This window comes from Eulemur rufifrons, chromosome 1, assembly GCF_041146395.1.
Source record: "Eulemur rufifrons isolate Redbay chromosome 1, OSU_ERuf_1, whole genome shotgun sequence".
Taxonomy (NCBI): domain Eukaryota; kingdom Metazoa; phylum Chordata; class Mammalia; order Primates; family Lemuridae; genus Eulemur; species Eulemur rufifrons.
The window spans coordinates 27,829,336-27,841,659 of NC_090983.1; the positions used below are offsets into that span (position 1 = coordinate 27,829,336).

At 41.1% G+C, this 12,324-nt stretch overlaps 1 protein-coding gene across 4 annotated transcripts in view; it reads right to left on the bottom strand.

The window, feature by feature from the left end:
- Window positions 1–12,324, bottom strand: part of PARD3B (par-3 family cell polarity regulator beta) — a 957,311-nt gene that overhangs the window by 66,441 nt on the left and 878,546 nt on the right. The gene's annotated exons all lie outside the window — the stretch shown is intronic.

Below are 12,324 nucleotides of genomic sequence, written 5' to 3' on the forward strand. Positions count from 1 at the left end.
CCTCTGCAGTGCAGTGGGAGGCAGCTTCATTGTTTCCAAGTCTGAAAGCATCCTCAGCTTCTGTGCTCAGGGAGATGTCTGTCCAGCTACAGTTCCTCCAGACGAGCAAAGATACTGAGTCTGAAGGGGAACCGCCATGTAGCAACAGGTCAGCAGACAGGGGAAACAGAGGAAGGAAAAAGAAAGCAACACTCCACGTGATTCTGTCTAAGCAAAGAAGCAAAATCTCAACTTTGGCAGTTAAGCCACTGAAATTCCAGTTGAGTGCTATTTAGATGATTTCCCATGTTTAAGGAGAGCCAGCAGGGGTGGGGAACCCGCGGCCTCGGGGCCACATGTGGCCCTCCTGATCCCTGAGTGTGGCCCCTCGACCCAATACAAACTTTACAGAAAAAAATCCCTTTATTAAAAGGATTGGTTCTGTAAAATCTGGATTCTGTCCAAAGGCTGTACTCAAGGATCCAGAAGACCATATGTGGCCCCAAGGCCGCAGGTTCCCAACCCTTCTGCCCCAGCATAGTATGAATGCTGAGCAGAAACCAACACCTATTTATTAGCTGGTATTGTTTTGCACTGCCTTACGGGGCTCAGTTGGAGAATTGTGAGACTGACAAACATTAGCCCAATACACCCAACATCCCTAAGATGTAGGCAAAAGAGGATCTCTACTCATCAATGTAATGAATTAAGAAAAGTGAAAATTTAGGATGAATATTGTAAAGAACTTCTTATGGTATAATCCATTATGTTGCGGGATAATTTCCCAGGGGGAGCTGATTTATATGTTAGAAAATGTACAACGCCCATTCATAATGTATTTGTGACAGATGTAATGCCATGTCCATCTATAAATCAGATGTACCTTCTGCGAAGCCCCGAGTCTTTCCCAGTGAAGGCTATCCTCAGGGGCCCTGACCTGAGAGGATTTAAAATCCAAAGGGCCCAATTACTAAAAATCTTCCATCATGTAATTGGGCTTTGGTATGGAAAATAACACTGGTATTAATCCAAGTCACTTGGAAGGAAGTAGACAGAGCTACACTCTGAATCTGTCAATTGGCCCAACGCAGTCTAGGGGACAGGTCTCTCTGAGCGTCTTCCCTAAGGTCCATGTGAAACTCAGTCTTAATTTGCAGACAAGCACAACTGCATAAATTATACTAGCAATCCACAAGTGAGTTACTGACCAGATTGAAGACCACTGCATTTAAACTTATGATGTTCACAGGGGAAACATCATTTTCAATTTGAGGGTCAAACACTGGGAACAACCCATCGAAACAAAGAATGGGTAGAATCATCTTTCCTCAGGAGTAGAGATCAAACACCATAATTCAAAGAGCCGCAAAACTCAAGTGAGTAGGAGCAGGAGAATGCAATGTTGTGGAAGGAATAGGAATACAACCTCTTTCACTCTATCCCTGGGAACATAGGAGCATGTGGTTCAGAAGTTAACCAAATCAGCAGGGCACAGTGGCTCATGCCTATAATCTCAGCACCTTGGGAGGCTGAGGCAGGAGCATCACTTGAGTCCAGGAGTTCAAGGCTGCAGTGAGCTATGATTGTGCCACTGCATTCCAGCCTGGGTGACAGAACAAGACTCTGTCTAAAAAAAAAATTAACCAAGTAATTTTTAAAAAAATTAAAATTCTACACAGCCTACAGCTGAATTCAATGGCACACAACTCAGCAGACACCACACACTTCTTCCACCCTGTCATTCTCTCTCAAGGAGAATTCAAATACTGCCAGCAGTTAATACTATTAGCGGCCCCCAATTGCCCAGATATTCATGAAAACTAAACTGCAAAAAGACTACAAAAAGAGAGTGGGCTTATTAAAGGTTTTTAGATTCACTCCAATATTCATTAGGCCTGCTGCCACATTTTTATTAGACTGATCCACTTTACTTCTCAATCCTACCCTGTATTGTGGGTGAATACAATACAGCACCACTGGCATGTTTATAATCAGCAAGGAGAAAATACCAGGAAATGCAAACTGGGGAATAATTTTCTGCTAGTAAAGTCCCAGAGAAAATGACCCAACACTTCAATGTGTTTCTAATTAGTGATTTCTACGAGTCCTCAAAATCAGGGATCCTTAACACGGGAGAGCTGCCCGAGGAGACGCAGCACAGCAGCAGGGAACCCAGGGCCTCCTTGTACAAACAGAGGAAAGCGTAAACGTGGTGGAAGCAGCTCACGACCTCGCAAGGACGGAAAAGCTTCTACTGGATAACGTCTTTAAACACTCTATTCTTTGAGCGGGCTATTATTTAAATAGTATGAATTAAAGAGATCTATTAGATCAATACTTTCAGAGATTTCAGAATTAAATACATTAATATTTCTTGTTACGCTACAGATACCCCAATAATGGTACTATTACTGTGTGAAGTTTGACCGGAACACTCACTCACAGATTATAATGAGCAACACTGGCCATGTTGTCTTCCTGTATCCAATAACAGAGTCGCAAACTACCATTAGTACAAATCTCAAAGCATGGTTTAGTTTGGAAATGCCCAATGACATTTTCATTTAGCATGGAAGAAGTATCTAAATAAGGAATCTGAGGACCATGACTCTGCTCCCTTTCTTTATCTGTTGGCTAGGCCAACTCTGAGGGACAGTTATACTGGAGAATGTGTTGAAGGAAAGCCAGGGCTCGGATGTCTGTGATGTACATGATAAGGGACAGTGGCTACATCCTCTTTTCCACTACTGCAGAGTGCAGGGGTGGAAACAGGCCATGGTACTGCCTGTAGGAACATTAGAAGGCAGCAGAGTAGATTTGATTATGGGGCAGTATGTCTGCACAGTAGACACAGAGCTAAGAGATATGCATGGAGGAACCCCACGCTAGTCTGTGTACATCCCCCTATAGAGTGGAAAACTCGTGTGTCCCAATTTTGAACAAATTTGTGAATATAACAGCCTCCAGCGTTGGCAGTCTGGAATGAAATCATTGGCTTTCTCTCCTGAAAATCACTCTCAGGAGTTGGGCTTTAGAAAGAATATAGCGAGCTACAACAAATGCTAACCCTTTTTATTGTTTTCTAAGCATGATTATTATGCATTGCCTACACATCTCAGAAAATCAGAAGTAACAACTATGAGTGAGAATGGTTAAACAGAGTGGACACAAAAAGACTCCGCATTTCTGACCCAGCCACCTCTCTGGTATTGGTCCACTGTCCCGCTTGCTCTCACTCCTCTCTGCCCCTCCAGCTTGCCAAGCATGCTGCTCTCCCAGTGCAGAAGCCTGTGTGCTCCAGCTTCCATCTGCCCTGCAATGCCTACTCTCCACAGAGCCACATGCCTGTGTCCCTCACTCATGTCTCTGCTTGAATGTCTCCTCTTCCGAGAAGCCTTCCCTGACTACCTTACACAAAACAGTGTGCCTTGCCCAACATCATGCTCCAGCCCCTTAGCTCAGCTTTACATTTCTTTGTGGGTTTACTCTTTGTTTGCTCATTATCCATCTCTTTTCACAAACAAATTCCATGAGAACAGGGACTTTGTTTTCTTTCCCTAGCACCTAGAGCAGTGCCTGGAATACATTCAACAAATAAACATTTGATTAAGTGAAATAGTTATAAATCACTTCTCTAAACATGCATGTCTCCTTTTGTTACTTTCCATTTCTTTTCTTTGTTTTTTCATTGTTCTCTTTTCTTTCCTCTTCCCTTTCCAGAGACAGACAATAAATGCACACACAGTGACTCAGTGTAAGATGTCTTCATAATGCCTTTACTTGTCTCTATTTGAGGTGGCTCGCTACCTGGTGATTATATTTTCATCTCTAAGAACATTTTACACTGAACTCTTTGTGTTTTTGTAAGTTTAGTATGTATTTTCATAAATTTGAGAATCTGATCGCATGGGGGTGAGTTAATTAACCCTTATGTTTTCTGTTACTGATTTTTAAATGGAGTGATAATTTTTTTTAAATTTGTATTTTAAAATTAGCTTGGAAAAAAAGATGTCATTTTTGCCTCAAGTTTAATCGTGATTTATGACAAAAGATGACGGGGTAAGGTAGTGAGAGAAGTAGAAAGGTGATAAAAATGAGTTTTTGTTTTCCACATTCATTATTTTGAATTAACCCATGAAAACTTTCATACACAAGAAAGTCTGGTGGTTTAGGAGAGTAAAATAAGCCATCATAAAGCTCTGTTTGGAGTAGGGACTGCATTTATTTGTCTTCCATCAAGGTATAAAGCGGCGTATCCAGGCACTGGGGTGTTCTGCACACCAGTCCCACTGTTAAATTGTTTTATTTATGATCGTTATTTTCCCTCCGCCTTCCTTTGGGAAAGGAGAATGCAAAAATTAAAATTTATAAATTCAAAATATCCACATCTTAAAGAGAATATGTCTAATATTTTCCTTGAGTGAAAAAAGAGGGATGGACATATTTTGCTTTCCTTTCTTTGCAGTGAAAGTTGAAACAGTGATTTTGTGTTATTATAACACTCATCATTTCTCCCTCTAATTTGGATGGTTTTTAATAAAGCTCCATTGATTCCACTGAAAGAAATTCCTCCTGGCAAAAGCAGAACACACACACTGATTGCTAAATATGCAGCAATTATCATATTCAGCAGCACACTTTAATATCTTATTTATAGATGTATCTATCTATAATTTGCTTTAATTAAGTTGCATTGATTTTAATGACAGGAACGATCCTCTGAGAAAGGGGCTGGTGTCATACGCTTCTATGAGTCCTGGTCTGTCACTCTTTTTAAAGATGTGGTCCCATGCCTTAGTGACCTTCTTTAGGCTCCAAGCGAACCCATTCCAACTTAGTGAAGTTTCAGGGAAATTTTTAAGGTATTAACATCTCAGAATTTGCTCTCCTTATCATAGGGTGGTGTGAATTAATATGTAGCTTTGTGGAATGAAAGTGGCAACCAAATTTTAAAAATCGTTTCACTGGTGTATAATTTCATCACTAGCCCCAAATCACACTATTTATTTAGACAACTACCCTCTGTCAGGTGTGGCTAGAAACAGCGTTTTGCCACTCCAGTAACTATTTTTTTTTTTTTTTCCGCATTGCCAATAACAACAGTCAGCTCTCAGAAGCATCTTGGGACTTCAGGAATTTTTGAATTTTTGACTGTCTTTCATACCCCCTCCTGGTAAAAGTCTGGGAAAACTGGAACCAAGGACTTACAACAGTTTTGCCTTCTATGACACCCATGTTCAAAAGTGAAGGGACTAGCCGGCTAAACATAACACAAAGAAACATGAAGATAGCAAGTATATTTTTAAAGGCTCTAAAATATTACTCATCATGACCAGAAACTATTTCTCTTTTTTAATGGATGAAGAAGTAAGCACTGCTTCTATAAATCTTTGCACCTCAGAAGGTGCCAACATTAATTTTGTATAAATTATCCATGTTAGGATGCCAAGGCATGATCACAAAGGAGGACTCAGAAGACAGTTATGCCAGTGCATTCGCAGATTCTGGTCACCATTTTTCACTCACTGATTATTGCTACAAGTGTTGATTAATAGTGGTGTTCACGCTGCTAGAATGCATTTCCCTGGAGGTGAGGAAAACATTCAAGGGGAAAAAAAAGCAGAAAGAAGGAAAGATAATAATCAACCTATCCTTCCGCTTCTCTCTAATAATTCTGTGAGGGTGTGCAAATCATGGCTGTTGATGAACTGTTAGCAGCGTCGGAGCCATTTCGCGAAACGGATCATCCACATGCATCAGATCGCCAATTTGTCAATCAGTTTATAAGGCAATTAAATGTCCCCACATCTCCTCCCTCTCCCTTTGGGAAAGGATGAAATGATACAAGCAGCAGGGGTCCGAGAGTGGTATTAGGACATTTCTCATCCAGTCCCTCTGCTGTGTCTTGGTGCCCTGTCTGAATGCTGGTTAAAGCTTCAATGACAATAATGTGCAAGACTGGAATTTACCAACGCTGATTAGCTTACTACTTATTTTTCTCTCATCAGTAATGCCATCCCTCTTATCCATGGAGGGAAACTAATGAATTGGATTTAGAATGTGAGAACATTTTTTAATAAATGCAATACGACAGGAGATATGAAAAATACAGATGAGAATACAGCAGGGGAAGGCTTGCATGCACAGACGATTTGACTTTAGATGCTGTTTAGACCTTAGCTCCAGGAGCCTCTGATCTTGAAGGCTATCAGTTTCCTTTGTCCAGCTCCATAAGATCACACTTCCTGCTTTGTGTTTCTCTCTCTGGGTGGCTTTTCTCATCATTAATCCTACGATGTGTTTTTGTTCTTCTAACTCTTAATTGTCTCTAATGAGGAGCAGACCATCAATGGCCACATTTGCTGTTTCCCTCTTGATTTAAGTGGAAAGACTAATTAGTATAAATTATGGTGAAAGAACTTGAGTCCCTCCCACAAGTTGAAGAAGAAAAGCAAGTGAATTTACAATATTATATCTTCTTGCACAGAGTATGCACTTCCGTTCTCCCACATGCAATCGAGTTTAGGTTCATTTTTGCTTTCCCATAAATTCTTTTGCAAAGGTCAGTCTACATACAGATATTGAAATCTTATGTTTCAGATTATAACCCCTCTCCTTTGACATCTCTTCTTCCACTCACCTCCATACTTGCATTTTCTGGTGGTGCTGCACTATATATTAATTACTTTCTGACAATTCTTATCCAGGTGATTTGTGCCCCTAGAGTCAACCTTTCTTTCTTCCCCATTTCATCATCTTGAATTGTCCAACATGGGTCTCTGTATGGCCAATTCAGAAAGATATTTTTCATTGCTTTATTTCTCGGCTAAAGTATATGAAAAATTTTATAGGAGATTATGAAACAAAAAAAAGGAATCCAAGTTAGCTCTTATCCTCTAACTACCCGAAGGCCAAAGATTTTTTGTCTCTCTCTAAAATCTCTATCTCTGGCTCCTCAGAAGGGGAGGTTGTTGCCTGCAGATGGCAAATCTCTGGCTGTTAGGATTCTGAACTCTTAGCTGCACGGCTTAGAGCACACTGCATTCCGAAAGGAAGAAGGCACAACAGAAAAGGAGAGAATAAAAACAAAAAGAAATTAATGAGTTAATAACGTTTAAATTATTTTACAGCAACTACAAAATCCTTATTTTTGCTACAATTGAGCTGACTACTGTAAAGTGGCATTACTTTCATGCCACTTAGTAGCATCTAATGTAAATTAAATCAATGCACTTATGATGCTGGTACCTACTCCTTATCCAAAGTCTTCAAGCTGGTTAACCCTGTTGTGGGTGGATATGGGTAGTGAAAGACAGGTTGCAAGCATATTAGGATAATACATTTTCTCCAAACTTTACTAACAACTTAAATGTGGCAGAGAGACCTTGGTTTAATACTTCACACGTTGCAGCTGTAAGGTTAGGTGCGCGCAGCACTTCCTTCCCATATGCTCTTGTGTGCCTTTCTTTTGCATCTTGTGGTGGAAATGTGCATACTCTACGGACAACATTTCTTATTCCTCCCAGTGCTGTTGGGTGGCACCTTTCTTTGCCTGCTTATACCAACCTGGCAGTTGGTAGAGTTTCTCTGTGATCTGTTATTATCTTTCATTCGTGCTACCAGATGGATACCAGATGGGTAATTGTAGCCAGTGCCTCTGCTCTAGGTCCACACCAGAGCCCATGGGCAGGGACCTGTCAGTTAGCTGACTCTAAAATGGCGCTTCAAAGAAATACTTCTCAAAACTGTGTGCATCTGTTCCTCACTCTAATGATCCTTGAAAAAAAAAAGAAAAGAAAAAGAAAACCGTCGTAGACAAGCTTTTCTTTAACTAGATGCTACATCTGTAAAAAAAAAAAAAAAAAAAAAGAAAAACACCAAGGGAAAATAACCATATAGTGGCTTGGGGATGTCAAACTCACTTCTAGCTAATGGCACACCCAAAAAGCCACCAACTCAAACAGCCATGTCAGTAGAGAAAGTGAAGGTTAATCAATATGTTCCTTTTTGGGTGATATCCTCACAATGTAGAGTCTCAATTCCTGAAGGGCTGCTTTTACATAACATTTTCTCAGGTAAAAATGAAAAAAAATTAAATAAATCAATCTACGATCTTTGAAAGGCCTGGTGATTCCTAGAGAAGAACACAGAGGACGCACACAAAAAGAAATGGGTAAAATGGTGGGAAATTCCTGTTGTAAGAACTCATCCCCAATCTGTTTCTCTTAAATTGATGCCTCAGTTGTCACACTTGACAAATTACATTTTTAAAAATATCTTGACGGATCATCTGGTTGTTTCAAGTGTGTATTTCAGCAGTTCATTATGAAAGTTCATTTTCTAAATTAACTACAAATACAGTGGGATATTCTAACCGTTTTCTCACCCAGTGCTGTCAGCTGTTTTCTTTCAGCAGACATCAAAGCAGATCCCCAGTCCATGCCGGGCTCTCTTCCTGGAGAAGTTACGATAAACAGTTATGTGTTCCCTTAGGTTACTATGGAAACACTTTCTTTTCAGGTCATCCACTTACAAAGGTAACATTTGCATTAAAATATGTTGGAAGTTAATTTTTTTTAATGCTCAAGCAGGGTCATATCCATATCCATTATTTCAAAATCCATGAATGTAAATTAACTTAATCTATAAAAATATTCGAATGAGATGCTCATCCTATAGGTGTAATGGCCAGCATGTCAGGTAGCCAGCCACTTGGAACATTGTCAGACACTAACCAAATTAACTTTCGTTGCAAAAGAAAATGTTAGGAGTGACCTATAGCCGGCATTCCTCTTTACACAAATCTGTTGAGTATTTAAGTTTGTGTCATCCCTGACAATGGAGAGAAGAGGCTGAAGATGAAAACACAGGACAGTGTCAATAGGTATATGCTTTGTCTTTGGAGAGTTCTAGATGACTCTGCCTCAGTTTACTCATTTGGGCCATCAACAGTTCAATTTGGCAAGCATTTGCTGAGGGGTAGCAAAGCAGTCAGCATGAGGTTGGATACAATGTAAGCCTCAAATGTATGTAAGTTCTTGAATAAGTTGCTTGCTGGTACCAGATAGGATGTGACTAAGTTTTGTTACTTCCTGGTACAGACAGGAAGTGGTGGAGAAGCACTGTCAGGGAGAGGTTGATGTGGCAGGAGCAGCTGGGGAGGCTTCATGAGGGAGGTTATTATGACCGTGTAGATATACGAGATGTGAGCATAACACCTCCTACTAGGACGGCTAACGGGACCGCTGTCTAACCTACCTTCTGGATCACTTGTGTAGACCACTGGCTGGTGCCTGTAGTAGTTGGCTGCTTGCAAGGGACTCTGGATGAGGGAGGATCTCTGTGCATCAGGGACCATGAATCACTTCTCAAAGGCAACCAACCCATTTCTGATTGCATCATGCACATGTCATCAGCTACTTGAAAAAGGCAGTGAGATAAGGACTAGGCTATATAGTAGAGGGGACTAGACTTCACCTCTGGGGAAACGTCTGTGTTACTCTGAAGATGAGTATGGAAGGGTCTTGATCCTCCTCCTTTTCTCGAGGGAGATCTAGAGACAGTGCTGCACCATTCAACAGGCATTTATTAAGTATGTATCCCCCACAAGAATGGCACTAGGGGATGCCAAGTGGAAAGGAGGCGGAGGTGGAGGTTGGAACAGACTGTGATGAAGGCCATGTCCTTCACCTGCCCTTAGACACTGAAACAGAAGCAGCGGGGGCTGACAGCTGGCCTCAGGAACATTTTCTGTGGCAGAGGAGACCTGAGGTAGCCACATCTTTAATTGCCCTGGTCAGTTATCACCACAGAGAAGGCTACTTAGTATGCTGCCGCCAACTGAAACAGAACATTAATGACTTGTTTTACCAGCATCCCCGAATGACAGTCCACCTGTATAAAAGAAGTAAAGGCCAAGCTCTTTTCTCCTTTACTGGTATTGGTCACGTACCACAGAATTTAAAAAAAAAAAACCTTCCTATGGTCAAAAATAGCTCTTCTATTTTTTTTCCCCTTGTCAGAGGCCAGGCATTGTTCCACAGAAGGACATTAGGTTGTACTGACAAGATTTGTGCTAACCAATGTTCCCTGCAGTGTGTATGTGTATGTGTTTATGTTTCCAAATAGATTGTTTAATTATCTGCTCCATTATCTTTCTGGAAGCTGTATTTCATTGCATCAAGCATATTTATCAATAAGAAATGAATGCCATCCTGGGAACTGATTTGTTCAAGGTAACTTTCATTATAGTTACACTTGCTGTGTCTGATGGTGTTTCCATGCTTGCGCTATTTTATTTATAGCTGCAAACCTCTCACTTGACTTCTTCACCATCTGAAAGCCAGGTGGAGTCTCAGTGACCACTTGTGTCCCCAGACAGAATTTACCTGAAAAGGAGGTGTAGACATATGAGTACAAAAATCATTTTAAATTCTTTTTAAATTGTTACCCATTATTGATGAAGATTGGTCTCCCTCACTCGCTGCCACCTCAGAGGCCATTTCTAAACAGTAGGAATATAGGCAGCAAAGTTGTGCTTTGGGTGTTGCATACCTCAAGAGTTAGAAACTATACAAAAATGCAAGAATTGTTAAAGACAAAGTACTAAGCAGAAGTGAAGTGGTAATCTTGTTAAGTTTAAAATTGTTCCATGTCAATTAATTCAGCATCTTACATTATCTTCCTCACTAGAACTAAAAAAGGTAGTAATTTCAAGTGTGGCAACTACCATGTTTGTTTCCAAGGTAAAAATGGAAATGTGGCCAGGCAGTGAGTGCCGTACACAAAGATGAGCAGTTTGACATCAGTGCTAAACTTGCTATCAAGCTGGAAAGCTCTTGAAGGCTTTTTGACTGGCTTATTTCTGGGTGCATGTGCTTACCAAAGGGGCCATAAAAGCACCCACTCTTCAAAAACTCTACCTTGCAATATTGGAATGAGCTTCTGATTTTGAAGGCAAGGTTCTGCCACCACCAGATATCAGGGCAGCAGTTGAATGGGCCAGACCGGCGATAGCTGCATATGGGAGGGTAAGAAGCGCACAGCCACAGCCCACAGCAGACACCCACATGTGACTATGAGTACACAGAGGGACAAAGATAAGAGGATGGATCTGAGAGGAAAGGAGAAATTAGACCAAATTGTGAAATAGAACCTATATACAAGCCTATCCATGACAAGCATCAAGCAGTTGAGTCAAGTTCAGATGGCTGACCAATGCAGATCAGGCAATTCCAGGAGGAACTTTAACCCTTGTGTTCTGGGGGTACCAGAGACAGCAGCCTCAGTGGATGTCTGATATTCATAAGGAGGTGGACCCCAGACCCTGAGAGGAAGGATAAAAATCAGAGTAGGACTGGCTTGGTTCTAAGAGAACTTTTGAAAAAGGATGCCTCAAATTTTCCTACACTTTCTGGGACTGTGTACAGACCACAGAAAGTCTGAATCCAATGGCAACGACAGCAGATTCTGGCTGAAATGACCAACTGCATAAATAACAGGTGAAACTTGCCCCAGTGCTAGGCAGTGTCTGCTAGAAATAGTGCCATTCCTGCAGAGCAGATGGAGAAGGCTAACACTTTCATTTCAGGTGTGAGACTAGAGCAGAGGTTATGGGACTGATAAGGAAATTAACACTGGGTTTTTTTCTTATGTTGAGAGCAGGAGAATTCTCTAAACAGCACACCGGGAAGGTCTAAGGTTCTCCACATGGCTACAGCAGGGGAAAAACAATCAAAGAGATAGAAAGTACTGTGTCTCCTGATTTGATGGCAATAGCATGAAGATGAAGGGTGGACACAGCCACAGGTACTGCAGGCTGAGAGGGTGGGGCTGCACAGAGCTCAGGGCCCAGAAAGCTCACCCCTTGTTCAGTGGCTTTAGCCAAACCGTCTGAGAAACTAGGCAGAAGCGAAGTTCTCCTCCAGGTATCGCTCAGGATTCTGATCCCCTTCCTGTCCTCTCCAGTTGCCAGACCTCAAAACAGGAGGTGTGAATTTCCATCATCTAGTCCTCCCGTTCAGGTCTGAGGGGTCCCCTCTATAAGCAGTCAGGTGCAAGGTGGTGAGAACCAAGGGAATATCAACTCTTTTGTTTAAGGAGCTTTCAAGTAAGAAAACAGAAAGAAACCAACAGAAAGGACTCGAAAAGGACTTTGGAAAATAAATGAAAAGAGACCAACACCCAGACAAATTTGGGTGAAAAATATAAACATCATAAATACAGAATCCCCTAAAATCCAGATAGAGAAAACAGGTTATTTATGAAGAAAGAAAAGTTAGGTGAGCCTTGAATATCTCCTTCACTAACATTAAAAAACAAAAGATGATTGAATTTTCAGGGAAA